This window comes from Arvicanthis niloticus, chromosome 20 (genome assembly GCF_011762505.2).
Source record: "Arvicanthis niloticus isolate mArvNil1 chromosome 20, mArvNil1.pat.X, whole genome shotgun sequence".
In the NCBI taxonomy this organism is placed as follows: Eukaryota; Metazoa; Chordata; class Mammalia; order Rodentia; family Muridae; genus Arvicanthis; species Arvicanthis niloticus.
Genome location: NC_047677.1, coordinates 34,555,382 through 34,575,268, shown reverse-complemented (window position 1 = coordinate 34,575,268; position 19,887 = coordinate 34,555,382). Strand labels below are relative to the sequence as shown.

The 19,887-nt window shown below is 44.7% G+C and overlaps 1 protein-coding gene across 9 annotated transcripts in view; it reads right to left on the bottom strand.

The window, feature by feature from the left end:
* Ank3 (ankyrin 3) overlaps positions 1-19,887 on the bottom strand; it is a 606,272-nt gene that overhangs the window by 422,171 nt on the left and 164,214 nt on the right. The window lies entirely within an intron of this gene.

Sequence of the window (19,887 nt, the reverse complement as noted above, 5' to 3'; positions counted from 1 at the left end):
CCTGAACAATGTTTGATGACTGTCACTGGATCAGCTGTGGCTTTTCCTTCATAGGATGAAATGGGGCTTCTGACTGCTGGAAGTTTGCCAGCCATCTCCTAGGCAACTGACAAGGAGAAGAGCCATAAATAGAAGCAAACACCATCCTCGTTTGCTACCCCGAAGTGCTCTCCCCTTAGCCAGTCCAGACCTGCATCCTCAAAGGAGGGGCTCAGCAGGGACACTGTCCTTGACCTGAAGCACAGCATGCTGGGAAGACACTCTTAGCAGAAGGGGGAAAAGAAAGATGCAAACACCAGCCAGCCATCACTGTATGCATGCCTATCCGTGCATCTAAATCCCTGACAGCCTGTGTTTGAATTCTTCTCAAGTGCCAAGCTCCAAAGAGCTTTCCAGCCATACATCACTAGGATTTGAAGCAACTTTAGATATGAGCTAGAGTTACCTTCATTTTCTCTAAGTGAAGAAGCTAAAAATTCTCTCAGCCACATGACCACAGCTGATAACCATAGAATAAAAAAAAATATAAAGTTTCCTTGAGTCAGCAACTACTCAGGTTTTAGATTCAAGAGTCAGGATATATCAATTTCCTTCCTGAGATTCACTTACTTCCATTCGACATTTCACTGAAAGTCCAAGAAAGAGTGATCAACTGGATATTTCAGAAAAATATCAATATAAAAATCCTGGGATGGTACAGCTGTTTCCTATAGGACAAAGGGCACCATTCCCTCTGAATAAACTACTAGCCATGAGTAATGAATATGGATGGATTGCTCTGATGGATCCCAGTTGGCAAAAATCAGATGATCTGTTCTTAGATGAATTTTAGAAACTTGCCTCTTACAAAAGTCTCAGAGTTAATATTTGGTGAAAAAAAAAAAAAAAACAATGCATGTCTCTAAGTTCACATAACAAAATTCGATACAGTTACCAGCATCCTGTCATCCCATCATTCCCATGTGTAGGCAAGGTGACCGTGCCTCTCAGCAGCCATCTTTTCAGACACTCCTAGAACTCTCTTTGGGTTCCGCCTTCACATGTCATACCGTTCTCCTGAGAGTAGTGTTACTCAACGGGGGCTTTAAGATGTATTCATTGTGTGTGTGTACATGTGTGTGTGCTTGCATGTATATGGCTGGGGTATGTATGTACATCATGTGCATGCAGGCCAGAGAGGTTGTCTGTTCCTCTGAACTGGACTTTAGACAGTTGTGAGACACCCAGTGAGTGCTAGGACTTTAATAGGATCCCTTTCAAGAGCAGCAAGCATGCATGACCACTTAGGCATCTCTCCGGTGCATTATGGAAATGCACTGATCCAAATATTGTCACTAGGTGGAACCAGTCACATCTCTTACAACAAAATAGCTCATTATTTTCTATGTCAAGCCCTCCCCTTAAGACATAGTTGTAGTAGGTGGATCACTATGGCCAGTCTTTCACATACACATAACCTTTCCCAGGGTGAAAACTTGTACGGGCTAAATAGTCCTTTGATGTTTCCGGCACGTGTATGTTTTATGGTTGGTAGTTTTCCTGCCTCGCTGTTGGGGAAAATCATACATGACTGATATAACAACTGGTTACCTGCCCTGTGTGCCATTAAGTGCAATATTAAGCATTTCACAAGTGTCAGATGACCTTACTTTAGAAAAGACGCTTTTTAAGAGATAGTATGGTCCCCATTTCCCAAATACGGATATGGAAATCTACAATGAGAAAGCTGACTTCTCTGAGGCAGTTAATCGAGACTCTGGGTCAGGCCTCCAAATTAAGACATTTTTGGGAAACCTACTATGACTGCAAGTCAAAAGCACCTCTACCCTAGAAGGAGATGTGCCTCCGGGTGAAAAAAATCCTCATTTAAAAGGCCCTGTCACCTGCTTCTTGTGATTTCTTATTTTATATCCTGTCTTAGCTCGATTCACTGCTGTGGTGAAACACCATGACCAAAAGCAATTCGGGGAGGAAAGGGTTGATTCCACTCACACTGTTCTGTATAACCACTCATCATGAAAGGCAGGGAGAACAGGAACTCAAGCAGGGCAGGAACCTGCAGGCAGGAGCTGATGCAGAGGCCATGGAGGGGTGCTGCTTACTGGCTTGCTCCCCATGGCTTGCCCAGCCTGCTTTCTTATAGAACCCAGAACCACCTGCCCACAATGGCACCACCCACAATGAGCTGAGCCCCGCCCACTCAATCACTAAGAAAATGCTCTACAGGCTTGCCTGCAACGTGACCTTATTGAAGCAATTTCTTGATTGAAGTTCCCTTCAATCAGGTGATTTTTAACTTGTATCATTAACATAGAGGTATTCAGTACCTGTTCTTTTCGAAGCTACTGGCTTCTCCCATTATCACCTGAACACTGGTGAGAAATGAAGCAAGTGTATTCAAGAGTATCTGAGTTAGGTTTCTATTGCTGTGATGAAACACCATAAGCAAAAGCGACTTGCTGAGGAAAAGGTTTATTTCAGCTTACACTTCCAAGTCATAGTCTATCACTGAAGGAAAGTCAAGCCAGGAAGGAACTCAAGGCAGGACCCTGAAGGTGGATAACAAGGCAGAGGCCATGGAGGAGTGCTGCTTACTGGCATGCTCCCCGTGGCTTGCTCAATCTGCTTTCTTATAGAACCCAGCACCACCTTGCCTAGGGGATGGTACCGCCCACAGTGAGCTGGGTTCTTCCATATCAATCATCAATTTAAAAAATGGCCCCAGGCAAATCTGATAGGGCCATTTTCTTAAGTGAGATTCTCTTCACTAAAAGGACTCTAGCATGTGTCAAGTTGACATAAAATTAACACAAAACATTGTGTCCCAACACAACGAGGAATTTCCAAATACAAATGATTGGTTTGAACCAAATTTATTTAACTTCTCTGCCCCTCGAGAAAGTATTGGCCAACAGGAACGTGTCTGGAGCATGTTGGTACTGTGGCTCTAACTCTTAGGTAAGAGAGAATTAAGAACGAGCTATGACAAGAGAAGGAATCAAGACTTAAAAATAGAAGGAAAAAAAAAAAAAAAAAGCGACTCCCAGCCTGTTTTAAATGAATTCCACAAGATTAGAGGGCGAGAGATTGTTGCGGAAAATCAACAGTTACCTGAAATCTTCGTTTAGTCTTGCCCAGAAAGTCCATTCTAAAGTTGCATAGCAAACACTGTTAGCAGCTAGAGATAAGTGCTCAGTGTGTATGTAAGAGTATTTGTAATGCAGGAATTATTATATGCAAACAGTTCAGGTCTCTGACTCCTATTTCCCAAACCTTTGCAGAAAGCAGTGCATGACTACTGATCTCAGCACACATACTCACTCACTGGCAAGATAGCAAACACTGAAGACATCCTGTAAGGCACTAGGGTGATAAATGCCACCTTTCTTCCCTCCTCAGTACCCCGGTCCCTCCTGCTTTGCCCTCGTGCAACTCAACCACCAGCAGGACACAATGGCTGAGTTCTTTTTCATGAGAAGGTATTTTCTTCCTTGAGTCGTACACACAGCCGTCTCCTTTCTGAAAAGATCCACACGCCCACGGTCGGACGGAAAACTGAGAGACGTAAAGATCTGAAACCTCAAAAGGACCACATCAAAAAAAAAAAAAAAAAAAAAAGAAAGAAAGAGATGAGGGGTTGGGGGTAAAGAAAACATGGAGGGGGGAGGAGAGAATAGATGAATACATCTGTCTTGGGCTATTTTTGCCCCTGCATCAACTCGTGAAAAATATTTTTTTTTTGTCATCAAGAGTAAACAATTCTAAAATAAAACATTCATCCAATTAGTGAAGGAAACGCTACTGGTCTTAAATGTTAAAGCTACCACCAAGTGCTAGAATAGTTCACTGTATATGCCAGGGGCAAGTCTCACACCGCGCTAGAAAGAGAAAAATCACCCTACATTCTTCGCCCTAAATCAATTATTCATTGAGAATCAAGGAAACGGCTTTTTGTTGCTACCTACGCGATGCTATCAATAATTGCTTGGCTTTGGGCATTCATACTCTTTTAATTTAATGGGTGGATAGAGATACTTTCAAAGATTTCTGTCAATCTGAACATCCCTCCTTGAGAGAGTAACATGGGACTTCATTACCAACTCTCCTTAATAAATACTTATGGGGCCTCAGCAACTGAGTTCCGTGTCATATTTTGGATAAGTGAATACGCTAACGAACACAGAGCATTTAAGAAGCAAACAGTTCATGTACTGGAAGATGGCTCGGCTAGGAAGAGTTCTGGCTGCTCTTCTAGAGGACCTGGGTTTGGTTCCCAGCACCCACATGGCAGCTCACAACAGTTTGTAACTCCAGAGGCCTCAGGCACACACATGGTGCACAGACATAGGGGCAGGCAGAATCTTACACTCCATACATACATACACATACATACACATACATACACATACATACACAAGCTAACAAAGAAAGAACTAGCAATGATGATGGGGACTCCTGGTGAATCCAGACAACTTAGGACAAAATAAAATGGAGGCGATAAAAGGGAACATCATGTTTTCCTAATTTATTTAATTTTTTTTCTTAAGATTTCTGATGTGCACAAGACTTGACCTGCATGTATGTCTGGGCAACACACGTGTGCAGTGTCCACAAAGTCAAAAGAAGGCACAGGATCCTCCGGTACTGGAGTTCCAGAGGGTTTCGAGCCACCATGTGAACTATATACCTAATAAATAAATAAATAAATAAATCTTTTTAAAAAAAATACATCATAATAAAAATGAAACCCACAATACCTTAAAAATTACTCCAGTTACAAAAATGCGAAAAATTTAAATAGAGCACATATGGATTGTATGCTTGGTTGGTGGCTCTAAGACAACTCTGAAATAATGACTGGTAAACGCTTTAAAGAGACAAAAATACTTTTCTATTACACATTCTCCCTCTATTGGGCCTAAAGCTACTTGGAATTAGTAAGAAAGCTAGAGCTATGCAATTTGTTCATTATCAAAGTTCTGTCCAGGAGCCTATAATAGATATAAATTATGTTATGTACTTTAGGGTACTGAGGATACGATGTTTCCAGAAAGCAGCTGACATCACAGGCTAAGCCAGGACAGAACATTTTAAATCAACTTAGCAGGCACTGTCCAGTCTTATTGTCTCAGCCTCAAAAAGCCCTGCAGGGACATTGGCCGTAGACACTGCTTGGCAGATCCAGGCTTAGAGTGAACAATCTCCCAGCAAAGCTAAGACTTGACAGGAAAAGACCCTTCCAGAAGCAAGGGGCCAGTCATATGGGGCTTCAGGCCCACTAGAGGAAAGTAATTTTTCTAAGTACAGCTATCAGGTGAGGCCAGCATAGCAGCTAATCAGTGCATTGTGATTTGAGCCTCTTATGTCATTATAAGTACTTATGCCTTGGTGCCCAGGATTACATAAGGCTGTGTGTCCTCAAAGATGACCTTAGTAGGCCTTTAAAAATCACCTGGCAAGCTGGGCAGTGGTGGTGCCCACCTTTGATCCCAGCATTCTGGAGGCAGAGGCAGGCAGATCTCTGAGTTTAAGGCCAGCCTGGTCTACAGAGCGAGTCCCAGGATAGCCAGGGCTACACAGGGAAACTCTGTCTTGAAAAACAAAGACAACAACAACAAAAGTCACCCATCAATGTCAATTTTAATCCAAAGGACATGGGACGCATAACCTTAGCACAGAGGCATGAAACACAGCTCTTTCCTCAAGACTCTGCCTGGCTTCTGGTCAGAAGTCAAATCAGCTAAACAGAGAAGGCTAGAGCCAACGCACCAGGCAAACACACAGTATCAAGGTGTAATAACACAATAAAAACCAGGTGCCCTACTAGTACTGACCATGTACTGTGATAAAAGTCAATTAGGCTCCCTTAGGACCCACAGCCAAAGGGCTTCTGGATTATCTTAGTAAGCAAGCAGACGTCAGAAACAGTGGTGGTCTGTGCTTGGGACAGTTTATAATGGCAAGAACAATGTCACTGATGAAGAGCTGCTGTGGAGACAATGGAGAGCATTTGCCTAAGGTGACAGAACAGAGCCACCAGCTGGTGGACGGGAATACACAGAGATGGAGAGAGACAGGGAGGTAGGAGATAAGGGGCACCCTGGATGGGAGAAAGGAAGGGACTAAGAGAGAGAAGGGGGAGAGGGAGAGGAAGAGGAAGAGGAAGGAGAGAGAGAAAAAGAGAGGAAGAGAGAGACAGAAACAGAAAGACACAGAGACAGAGAGAGACACAGAAACAGAGAGACAGAGAGATACAGAGAGAGATGGAGAGATACAAAGAGAGACAGAAAGAGACAGAGAGACACACACAGAGATGGAGAGACACAGGGAGACAGAAAGAGACAGAGAGAGACACACCGAGAGAAAGAGTGAGAGAAAGAAAGAGAGAGAGAGGGAGAGAGAGAGAGGGAGTGAGTGAGAGAGAGAGAGAGAGAGACAGACAGACAGACAGACAGACAGACCTAGACAGGAGAGTAACCCAGAGAAGGGGGACCAAGAGAGGAAGAACCAAGAGAGAGGAACTGAGAGAAAGGAGGAGGACCTGGTTAGAGGAAGACTTGACTCAACAGTCACCTCACTAACACAGTGGTCCAGGGACTGAGTTCCACAGCCATGAAAACACAGAGCAAGACACTGGGTGTGTTAATTCACCCACGGTGAGGCTGAAAGGGAATGGAGTGGGACCAGCCAAAAAAAATAAAAATAAAAATAAAAAAGCCCACTTTTCACGCATTTCCATGCAGTTGAGAAGCAGGCCTTAGGAGATAGGCACTGCTTTGTTTATAAATCATCACTGTCATCATCGGCCCTGTCCCGCAGACATCTCTAACAGGAGGGTAGAGCCAAGGAGCAAAGAGAAAGCCACAAGCTGGCTCTCCAGCACTGGCTCCCCTCCTGGCTCTACCTGGCAAGCCCTACTTCAATTATTTGTCTGTAGGATGTGCCCAGACATTTCTGCAGTTCAAACAATGTGGCTCCTGTTTGGGCCAGCCTTCTTAACACTTCTCTCCGTCCCAGCAGATAGAACATTCTGGGTCTGCAGGTTTGGCTGGTGCTGCAGAGTCATCAAGAGGGGCTTCCCCTGTAAGCTAACAGGGCCTGTGAAGAGGAGAGACTTTGGTAACCAGAGAGCCCCGGAAGAGCCACACAAAGCCCCGAATCCTGATTCTAAGTTACTACCTGAAGGTGACCATGAGAATGGCGCCCGATCCATTCCTAGCTTTCACTTTGTCGCCTGTACCCGAGTGCTTAGAAATATAAAAGGAGACCATCCAGAATGAGCTCGAAATTGGGGGGCACCATCATTATTTATTACCTACCCAGAGAACTTAGTTAATTGATTTTTTTAAAAGTAACCTTACAGTAACAGAAATAATGGGCACTAACTCTGTTTACCTTTTTTTTGCAAAACAGTTTTTTCTTCTACAGAATGCATCTACAGAATGAAGACAGACCTCGCCTCCTCCTATGATTACGGCAGGCCTAGAGCTTACAGAACGTTCCATCCCAAAGCCCGTTGTCAACTGAAATCCTGAGTTCAATGGAAAATAACATTAGACAAAAAACAAAACAAAACAAAACAAAATCTGAGATGGGAGCTATGCAATGGGTAGATCTCTTGCCGACGCCCTCACCTACAGCTGATGCTGTAACTAGGCAACAGCAAGTCCTTGGGACCATGGAGTTCAGTCTCTTAGCAGATGAAGAGGTGGTCCCAGCTAGAACCAAGGCTCTGGAGAGACACGGAGGAATGTCATTCCTAGCAAGGAGGCTAGCAGGGCTTCTTGCTTCCCTTGTGGCAATTTTGGCAAAAAAAACGAAGATGAACTCCGTGCGCTTGGGAACGTCTGTGGAGTGTTTTGAAAGCGGTAGGCAGGTTTTAGAAGGATTTAGCTCATGGTCAGTTAAACCACGCCCTGTAAGTATCTTCGGGCCCAGAGATAAAGCAAAGGCACTGGGGCAAGGGGGCTGGAGAAAGGATTCTCTAGTAAAAGGACTGAAACCAGGAAGGTAGCTTTGTTAGCATTTTGTCTAGGCTCCACCCCTCAGTTACCTGGCAACAGCCAGGTGTGGGACTCACTATAAAAAGGGCTGCTTGCCTCGCCTCCATTCCCCTCCCCCTTGTCTCTCTATGTGCTCGTGGGTGGTCTCTACTCCTCTGTTTCTCTCTCTCTCTCTCTCTCTCTCTCTCTCTCTCTCTCTCTCTCTCTCTCTCTTCCTCCTCTCTCTCTCTCTCTCTCTCTCTCTCTCTCTCTCTCTCTCTCTCTCTCTCTCTCTCTCTCTCTCAGCATGGGCCAGCAGAGGCATCCCCTTCCCTGACACCTGACGGCACATGCACCAAACGTATTCCTTCTCCTTATTATTATAAAACACAACAACAGCCTTTGTCTCTGAATTCGAATTCTCCTAGAAGACCCAAGACATTTGAGAAGGAGCCAAGAGCACTCAGCCTTAATCCTACCTTCTCAGTTTCTAAGTGGTCACCACTTGGCACTGTACACACTGTTTTAGATACTGGGGGGCCAGCGACCAGCAGTGCAGGGATGGTCCCTGGGGAAGGTAACGCAGCGGGGTGGTAGGAGAACAAGACAAGGATAATACTGACAAACTTCAAGGACATACATACAAAAGTGCCTCATTGATACCCATCTCTGTTCACCCAAACGATTCATTAAAAATCACAAACCATCGATGTTAACCGAAGGCTGGATCTTTTCCCCCCCAAAAGAGCTTGTGTACTGATGTTTGATTTTATCAAACAACTCTTCTGCACAGGGTCCTAAAGGTTAATGTGTGGCAATGTTGGTGACATCAGAGCTTAACATCTATTGAAACCCATGGGCAAGAATGAGATTATGTCATTTCAAAACAGCCACACGTGGAGGAAGGTTTCTCCGGCCAGATGTCTTCAAACAACTTAGTCAATTGGCTCACAACCCCAAATACTGGCCACTGAGTAGTTTGTCTTCCTCTTGTCTGGTTTTGTTCTGGTTTAAGGCTTCCCAGAGCATCTATGATGGTGCTCCTGCCTATTGGCATTCAGATCACATTGATTTTGTGACTACCTGTCTTTTGGAGGAATGTATACTAGGACTCTTTGGCAGAAAGTCCAAAGCAAACAGAGGTTCAAGACGATACTAGCCAGGGATCCGGTGACACCTTTTGTTTAGATTCTCTGGATTTTTACTTCATCCCACAGTGATAATCATTTTCCCAACTTGCAATGTTTGTTAACTTGATTGATTTTTTTTTTTTTTTTGAAATCTGATTTCTAGGCCAGCCTAATACTCACTGGATTATGGACACTAGATTTCAGCAATCAAGATTTTTCTATTGAGAGAGAGAGAGAGAGAGAGAGAGAGAGAGAGAGAGACAGAGATCTATTTTGAAAAGTGGTTTGAAATTGGCTGAACACAGCTAAGCCAAGGTCAGTATCTGACTGCAAAAACAGTTAACTCATGCACACGTATGTTCTAGCAAGTTCCTGACGTGCTTGATTCAAGTTTGATTGTAATTGTAACGTGCAAACTACACAGGACCCCCCCACACACAGGTGGGACCAGAGTCATCCAGATGTGGTTTCTGAGGTCAGTAACCAACAGGGTGGAAAAACACCCCAGCCATTTTAACCCTTTACATCTCCAGCCTCATCTGTGGCTTAGTCTGATGTCAAGCAGGACCGAACCTGGAATAGCTTTTTCTTTTGTCCTCTTATTGATAAGTCGGTGAATGGGCATTACTTGAACTTAAAGATAGCTCTACCTCAAGGATCACTGCCCCAAAATTCCACTTTTCCTAAGTCCTTCCCAAACTCCCTACTTTTGTGGTGGACAGTGACAGATGGTACTGACCCTTCTAGTTCCCAATGGGGACAAGAGCAGAAATAATAAAGAAACAGGTCGCCTTACTGTCATTTTATAATCTAAACATTGCTTGGCCAAAGTGTGTCTTCCTTCCTTCCTCCCTCCCTCCGTCTCTCTCCCTCTCTCCCTTTTTCTCTTTCTTTCTCTTTCTACTTTGAACAGAACCTGATTAATCGAGGAGCCAGAAAATACAGCTCCGTGGGGACTTGGAGAGTGTGTGTAGTTTTCTGAAATAAACCACACGGCTGAAATCAATGCCATTCCTGCAGCTGAGCCCGGCTGAAGGCCATTGTCCTTATCTGGTTACCTGGAGCCCGATGTGTGGCTCGGCCCACCAGCTCCCCCCACTTTACCAGGTGTTTCCAATTTTATGCTCTGTTGAAAGCCCATAACTGGGGTTGCTTCCTGCTGACTCGGGGCCTGAATAATGGCTTAGACTCAAAAGGACTGCTACAGCCTCTTACCCAGACATTTTCTGTGAGTGGTGTGTGCTTTGGGGCCAGATTTCTGTGTAGGTCACTTGGTCTTATGGTCCATCCCCTCTGTTAAATTCAAAAATGTCAACTTGTGCCCCGTGTCCCACAACAGCTGTTTGTTCGAAACCATGACACCTCGGCTTTCCCTTTCACCTTTGACCTCAGCTTTGGATGTGCACCCACTGCCTGGCTTTGTGTCATTTGCACTTATGCCCTGAACTGCTATGTTCTGTGTAACACAAGGCTTGCTAACTCCTTGCCTGTGCTAACGGGTCCTTGGTCCCAAATGGCTGCCTGCCTCTTCTGGTTTGCCTAAGGAAGACTGAAGATGGATTTCACAACCCTCCTAAGGCTTTGCTGTGACAGTGTGACCCAATAGAAAACTTGGCAGAAAGCAGGGTGAACATTCTTAGAGATATACGTATGGCTAGTGTGTCCCTGAGAACCTATGGCTGTCACTGTAGTAATGGTGAAGGCACATACATAGGAAGATGAGTGTAAATACATAGCAACCTAGAAGACAGAAACAAACATATGGATCTGAGGCCTATTCTATAAGGAAGGGGGGCGTTGGCCATCGAATCCCCATGGAGAGTAAAATGTATTTGACTCTCCACTTTCAGAAACCTATGCTAAAAATGGAAATCCAACCCACTAAGGGAACTAGATAGGTGTACTTGAAATTCTATTGAAATGATGCCAAAATTCAAAGTGGGATTTTTTTTTTTTTTTTTTTTTTTTTTGGCTGTTTGGTTGTTGTTTTTTGGTTTTTTGGTTTGTTGGTTGTGGGGTATTTTTTTTTTTTTTTGCGATGTTTTCTGGTGTGAACATAAGTAGATCTGTGCAAAGGGAATTTGTAAACAACAGCATTTATGAACAAAGGGAATATGCCTGTGCATGCCTGTTTCTGTTGATAAAACAGAAGGATGTGCCAGGCAGTGGTGGCGCACGCCTTTAATCCCAGCACTTGGGAGGCAGAGGCAGGTGGATTTCTGAGTTCGAGGCCAGCCTGGTCTACAGAGTGAGTTCAGGACAGCCAGGACTACATAGAGAAACCCTGTCTCGGAAAAAACAAACAAACAAACAAACAAACAAACAACAGAAGGATGTAGTCACATAAGTCACCATCACTTTAAAAAGTTGAATGATTAAATAAGGTTCTTTCACCAGGTGGTGGCGGTGCACACCTTTAATCCCAGCACTAGGGAGGCAGAGATAGGTGGATTTTTGAGTTCGAAGCCAGCCTGGTCTACATGAAGGAGTTCCAGGACAGTCGGGGCTACACCAAGAAGCCCTGTCTTGGAAAAGAAACAAGCCAACAAACAAAGAATAAATGAACAAAAAGATCATTTCTCTCTTGTGTATATTACATGGGTGTGTGCATGCCTGCATATATGTAGACACACATGCATGTACACCCATGCAAGGGACAGAAGTTCATATAGGTGTCTTTCTTGATTGGTCTCTACCTTATTCATGGAGACAGAACTCCTTCATTCAACCCAGGGGTCATAATTTGGCAACTCTAACTAGTAGGCTTGCTTCTGGGATCTTCTGTTTCCTCTTAAATCCTGGGATCACGGATGAGCCTCCACACCCACAATTCCATGGCTGCTCGGGAACCAAAATTCTGTTCTTTATACGTGTACAGTCGGCACTTTAACCTCTGAGCCATCTCCCTAGCCCCTAAAAGAGATTCTAACTAAAGAAACCAGATACTTAATAAATGGTGGACATCCACAAACACCGGGTACCACCTCCGGCACACATACCCTGGACCATTCTAAGGTCGATGGAGACAAAACTCTCCTTGGACCACACTTGAAGGCAGCTGTGGAAGGCTGGTGTTCAGATGATGAAAGCCCTTTTCCTCTCAGCTTTCTCTTCCTCCAAAGTCATTGCTAGTCTTCATCTTGGCAGTAAAACCTAATAGGTTACACATTTCAGGGAAAAAAAAAAGAATCTTCTGGGCTTAAAAAAAAAGAGAACCCTGTCTCCAAGCAAGGGCTTTGGGATGTTAATACTCCACTTCAGGTCAGTCTGGTTATTAGGTAAATTGGAGCAAAACCACATTGGGTGGTACCCTGGAGCTGGCAATGGAGAAAGTAACATGTTGGGGGGAGATGGGAACCATAAAAATGGCTGGGTGAATAAGATCTTATATTTGTGGCTGAAAAAAAATAAAGAAGCAACAGGCAATATGTATGCACACGTATATGGGCGAACATAACTAACCAGCTGCTGGGAAATAAAGTATCTATTACTTTTCTCTGAGAACAGAGCCCCTGAGGAGTTGATCACAAGATAATGGAAGGTCACAAGAATAGTTGAACAGCAAGTACTGACCTCGGTGGGGTGGCACATGATGGGGTAGGTTTACAAAATTGAGTGTGAAGGGAAGAGGGGAAGGAATTAGATGAGTTGAGGGTGGGAGTCTGATGATATGAAATCATACTCATCATATGAAATTCTTGGGCCTAAGATAGATAGATAGATAGATAGATAGATAGAGTGGATGTTGTGGTTTGAAAGTGAAATGTCAGGTCTGAAAAGATGGCTCAGTGGTTAAGAGCACTGACTACCCTTCCAGAGGAGCCGGGTATCCATTCCCAGCACCACATGGCCACTAACAACTGTCAGTTCCAAGAGGATCCATTGCACCCTTCTGGCGTCCATGGGTACTGCATGCAAGTGGTCTGCAGACACAATTTGCAGGCAAAACACTCATACACAAAATGAAAATAACAAATGTACTATAATTTAAAAAAAAAAATGAAATGTCCTCCATAGGTTAAGGTTTAAACACTTGGAATCTCTCTACTTGGTGGGTCCCACCAGTCTCTGAGGAGCCACTGGTAGAGTCTGGGATCAGACTGGGGTGATTTTTCCAGTAGTGAAGCCACAGAAAAGTTACCCATGATTCAGCAGAAAACTTCCCAGCCATACTCATGAAAGCTGAAGGGGGGGAGGGTCACAGAAAGACATGGAAGTGGGAGGGTGTTGGCTTGGCAGGAAGAGGAATGAGGGGTGAGATGGGGTGTTAGGACGAACATGACTCAAATTCATTATATACATGTATGAAACTGTCAACGAACACATGAATTAATAAGTCAAATTATTTTAATATTCAGTATTAAAATACAACTTAAATACTTTGTTTTCCCTCGAGTAATCTGGTCTAACATTATTTCTTTGACGAAGCCTCTATCTTTGCATGAGAAATTCTGGACAAGATTGGTTGTCTAAATTAACATAGATTTACATATGCAAATAGAAAACATCTTGTTTGGCCAAAAAAAATCCAAGAAGACTCTGTTATCATTGCCAATTTTCTCCCTAAAACAAGACAGATTTTTAAAACATTTTTCTCTATCAGAAGGCACATAAAATTTTCAACTGGAGATTCTCAATATTAATAACCCAGCTATGACTTAGAAAAACCAATGGATGTTCTCTGTGCTGATGAAAATATGCAAAGCACTATGGGAAATTACTACACACACTCTTTCAGTCACAGAGAAAACCTACTGGGGTAGAGTGAACCTGCTTTTACTGTGTGTGTGTGAGTGTGTGCATACATGTGTGCATGTGTGTGCATGTATGCAGATGTGTGTACATGTGCGAGCATATATACATGTGTGTATGTATGTGTGTGTGTGCAAGTATGTGTGTGTGCATGTGTATGCACATGAGTGTTCCTAATATGTGGTCAACTCTCACATGGATTCTGGGAAGTTTGACCTCAGATCCTCATGTTCGAATGATAAGTGCTCTTATCCACTGAGCCATCTTAGCAGGCACACTAAAAAGAAGATAGACAATACATGTGACCCTACTATGTGCCCCAAGCTGAAGCCATTACCAAAGACATTAGACCCTGGCTCTGTCCTTTGAAATTGCCATTCCTCTGAGATAAAGACATACCCAGACTTGGTCAAACTGTCACCATAAAAGAGGCTTTCACTGTTTAACCATGAACTTTGGTTCTTGATGTTTAAGCTGTGACTCTGGACAGCCATTTAACTGTCCCACCACCTAGAAAAAAAAAAATGGAACGCCCATATCACAGGAGCTGGGGAATGCAAGTCTGCGGAGTTGAATTATTCTCCAAAGGCTCGAGATCTCTATCTCTGAATCAAGGGGAACTAAGCCAGACTGCCTGGTGTTGGGTCAAGGGAAACAGGCCAAACTGATTATACTCCTTCTGAGACTATTTAGAGAAAGGATATTTGAATCTCAAAAGTTGAGGAAATAAAGTGTCATATGAGCTGATCCAATCTACATAGTACCTTCCAGAATTGCTGTAACAGGATGATATGTGAAAGAAGGAATTCTCTATTCTTTATTCCTGTAAAATATCCATAGTGGACAGTCTTGAGGAGATCGAATATACTCTGCCACACAGAGCAGCAGAAAAATTAGAGGGGACATTGCATTTATTTCCCTCAGTCTACAATGGGCATATTTCATCCGTTCTTGTCACAACACTATCACGTGAGGCCCCGATGAAGGACTTCGTCACATGCCAGTACATTAGAACCAGAGGCAACTTGGAAAGACAGCATCCATTCCAGTGCAGGCGACTAGAACAGACTCCCTGCCGCTCTCTCCCTCTGTACATCGGGTCCCTTTGGTGGCATGTTTCATCAGGCATTCTTTGAATTCTGCAGTGACTCATGAAAATGTCAGGGGCGATTACTCCAGATTGCTGTGACAAAACAGTTCTGTCTAACACGCTCCCCCACACAAGAGCCGCAAACAAGAAGGCATTGTGGGAAGAAGGGCAGACTCTTTCTGAAGAGGTTGAGAGATGGTCTACCAGGCTTCATCTCAGCGCTGGTTAATATCAGCAATAGTGGACTTCGAAGAAAGCCATGTAGCTATGTTAATGGGGAAAGAACTGAGCTCCACACGGGGGGTGGGGGGAGGAGAGAGACAGAGAAACAGAGAGACAAAGACACAGAGAGACAGAGGGAGAGGGAGAGAGGAGGGAAGAGAGGAAGAGGAAGAAAGGGAGGGTGGAAGAGAAAGGGAGAGGGAGAGAGGGAGGGGGAGAGGAGGGGGAGAGGGAGAGAGGGGAGAGAGGGAGAGAAAAGAGAGGAGGAGGGAGAGAGGAGGGGAGAGAGGAACAGAGGGAAGGAGAGAGAGGGAGAAGGGGAGAGGGAGACAGGAGAGAGAAAGAGAGAGAAAGAGAGAGAGAGAGAGAGAGAGAGAGAGAATCACCATTATGAGAAGGGTTCTTTCTTTTTGAAAAGCATGTTTATGGGAGACATTGCAATTGGGAGTGTCCTCTGCCCACCACACTGCAAATCTCACTGTAGAGATAACCGTTAACAATTCCAGTGTTATCACTCAAATTATTTTCTGACTGTATACATTCCTGTTGACGATGGTTCTGTTATTATTGTTCATTCATTAGAGAGGGTCCCACATGGTAGCCCAGGCTGACCTGGATCTCAACTATGAGAGGGAATTCATAATAATCCTCCTGCATTCAAATTTGCAAGGGCTGGGATAACAAGCCTGAGCTATCATGGCTGGTTAGTGTTTGTGATGCATTTGTGTATGTGTGTGTGTAATATATGTATGATATATGTGAGAACATAAACATGTATATCATATATAATACATACATACACACATACAAAGAGGTATATACATATTTAGCTCTGTCTAGATGTTGTTCATGTGAGTACATAGGTACTGGGGCTGCTGGATAAATCTGACTGCTAAAGCAGTTGTCTTTACAAAGGATAGGAAACAAATGCTAATTACCTTATAAATCTATGGCTGTCAGCTCCAACTGAACCTAGAACCACCAGTTTCATGTCCCTGATCAGGTTAAAAATGCATTTTTAAATGCCAGGTGAGGGTGAGTCCAGGGTCCCTCGGTCGCCTTGGTGCTTATGTGAAGGCCCAGAATCCCTTCCACGTGCTTCAGATGATTGTTATCAGAACCAGGATGTTTGATCACGTGTTCGCTTTTGAATACTCTGAAAGCACCTTCGTTCTTAACCAAAATGACACAAACCCTGCCGTCAGCAGCTGAGAGGCTTCTAACCAGGAGTCTGTCGGTTGGGGTGTGCACGGCGCAGCCATGTGCAGGGGGCATCTTGGTGTTTCTGAAATCTGTACAAAATCCTACAAAAGTCGGTGACTCTGGTGGTGCTAGAGAACACCAACTCAGAGGCTGAGCTGCTCAACAAAGCAAAGAACGCATTGACCTGAAGGCATGACTCCTGTAGCTCTGCTCTACCAGAGGGAGCTGGCCACCCCAGACAGCACCCAGAAACCCCCAAACAGCCCTGAAGAACAGTGCGGAAGCTCTGGCTTGTCACATGGATGCCGATCCCACCCATCCTCTAACATCCCCATAACACAGAAACCTACAAAGGGCGCTCCAAAGTGAAGAATGCAAAATGGCGTATTAAAAGGGGGGAAGGGTACTAGGTCTCTCTCTCTCTCTCTCTCTCTCTCTCTCTCTCTCTCTCTCACACACACACACACACACACATTTGTTTTCCAGTCTCACAATGTGAACAACTAATTTGCATGGTACTTATCCCATGTAGTTTGAATCATACCCATTGGCTTGCCTAGGGATGAAACTGTCACCTCAGAAGATGTAAACAACAGCAAGCTTACACTGCAGAATAAAAAGTCACATGTGTCTCACTTGGCCTGACCTATCGCCACATTAGACCGGATGATTCGTTGTTTGGGGGTGATGATGTCCCACAAAGAAGTTCAGTAATCCCCCTGGCCTCTGTGGGTGCCTGTCTCCAACATGTCTCCTAGCTTTCTCTTCACAGGTCACACCCAGATTGTCTCCAGATCTTTCCAATTGTCCACAAAGTTAGGGCATCTGCTGGGAACCATGGATCTTCACCGACTGAGCCTCAGTTAACGAAGTTAAGTGGTTAGGATAGTTCAGAGACTATTGATTCCACAATAACGTCACCACCACCTCTTACAATAACGCCAGAATGCTCACCCAACAGGGACATGGTATGTGAGCATCACAATCAATCAGTCACCTGCTAAAGGCAGGATGACACGCACACTCTGATCAGAGGACATTCATGGCCACGTCATGTCATGCACAGACAGCATCTGAGAACCACAAGGTAGGGAATGCAGAAACACCAGGGGGTGGGGGTGGACAACAGGGTTACAGAAAGCGTATCCCAATGCTCTGGAAACAGCAGCACACAGAGACCAGATTGGCAATGCTGTCACTGGGCCTGGTGACACTTTTACCAAGCAGAGGCTTTCAGAAAGCTCCGGAACATCGGATCACAAAATGTTCCCAAATGCCCAGTCACAAGCATGACGTGAGCGGTGGCCGAGGGCTGGAGGATTTCTTACTTTCCCAGGTGCACACAGTGGGTGAGGCTGCTACTCCCTAACACATCCCTGCAGCACCCAAACACGTCCACGGGTGCCCATGCAGCGCTGCTTCTTTTAGGAGAGTAAAAGTGATGTGAAATGAACTGCTAATGAGTTGTGTATGCACACACACACACACACACACACACACACACCAGATTGTGCAAACACAGACAGCGCTGGGTCCATTCTTTTCCTATCAGAAGCGAAAACTGTGAAACGCAAACACAGGCAAGCTGCTATACATTCTGATGACGTCACCTTTCATTTCCTTCTCTTTTCCATTTTGAACGGGGTCTCGTGTATTCCAGGTTGGCCTACAACTTACTGTGCAGTGTAGGATGACCCTGAACTTCTAACCTCTTGCCTTTACCTTCCCTGAGATAGATTAAAGGTTAGTATCACCCTATTCTGCTTATACGGTGTTCAAACCTGAGCAGACATCTTCACATAAGCTAGGCGATCACTCCACCACCTGAGGTATGTCCCCACCCCAGCATCTTCATTCTAAGCAGGGGGGAAAAATCGTGCTGAACACATTGGCTGAAAGTTTCTAATCATGTATTTGCCAGTCTTGGTCTCCATTAGATATTGGCACATTTTGGTGTTAACAACAGGCAAACACTGGCTTCGTTCCTTTCCAAACAAACGCATCTAGAAAAGTATCAGACATTTCTGGAGTTCTTGCTTAACAGCCTCAGAATTCACCCTTTGCTGCAGGCACTAATATTTTTGGATAGGGAGTGGGTGGACGCGTGGGATGGAGGGAATTCTCAAAAGGAGGTAAATTGAAGCTGGCATTTAAAAGAAATTGGGGTTCCCCCATCCCACCTCCTGCCTCTGAAGAGAGAAGAGAACAAGACTGGTGTCTTATGAAAGGCCCCCACGTGTCTGACCTTTGGGACCTGCCACCCACACTAAGACAGAAACCAGTTTTGATGTCCAGACTATAGTCTCTGCACAGTTGAGTGTTCAGCGCTGATGATTTAACAGGGGATGGTGGGATCTGTTGTATTCTATTAAGAAAGAAAGAGAGAGGGGGAGGAAAGGAGGGAGTGAGGGAGGGAAGGAAGGAGAGAGAGAGAGAGAGAGAGAGAGAGAGAGAACGAACCAGGATATGTTTGTAGAGGTGTGGCATGGTGAGGTGGAAGGGGGCATCTCTGGGAGCCCATCCCTTCTCCCTGAGGTATCAGCCACAGGACAGATGCTGTATGGAATACAGTTTATATTGAGGGCATGGGGAGGGGAGTTGAGGGAGTAGAGGCAGAGAAAGGCAGAGAGAGAGAGAGAGAGAGAGAGAGAGAGAGAGAGAGAGAGAGAGAGAAAGGAGTGGGAGGGTGAGAGAAGAAGAGAGGAGGGCCAGTTGGAGAAGGGGAATGGGGAGAGAAGGGACAGAGAGGGTAAGAAAGTAAAGGAGTGAGCAGGGGGCAAACAGCCCCTTTTATAGTGAGGCAGGCACACCTGGCTGTTGCCAGGTTACTGTGGGGCGGAGCCTAGAAGAAGTGATAATAGGATCTGCCTGTTTAAACTGGTCCATGAAGGAAGGCTCCAGAATAGAAGTCTGTGTCTGGCACATTGTAGCCACAGGGATGACTGTGGAAGCCAAAGGATGGGGAGGAGGGCTCTGGTCTGTGTAGGTCTCTCTGGAGATGGGACCTCTGGTGAGGTGAGCTGGCAATGCCTTCCTGAGGAAATCAGTTTTCGATCCCATTGTTTTTAGTGCATGATAAAATTGTCATGAGCTGGGCTGGCTTGTGTTCTAGAGAATAATTGTTTTACATATTTCTCGAACATTTTATTTATTTTGCATGTAGAGTAATGTGGTCAAAGGCTGACGTGTATAAGAATCAGGACCCCAATACAATCCCTGTAGTGATGATATATTTGTAAAAGAACTGGAGATTTTAGGGTGTCCTCAAACCTGGGGGAGGGGAGGTCCTTTAACCACACAATTCCCTCCTCATACACAAACAAATAACAACACAATCTGGGTGCAGCAGAGCAGACAGAAGCTCTGGGGCAGGTGAAGAGGGGAGGGGCCTTGCCAATCTTACACACAGGACTTCTAGAAAGCCCAGTGCATTCCTAACTCAGCAAAAGTACAAAGCACTTTGGAACACTCGGGGTGTGTCCGTGTGTGTGTGTGTGTGTGTGTGTGT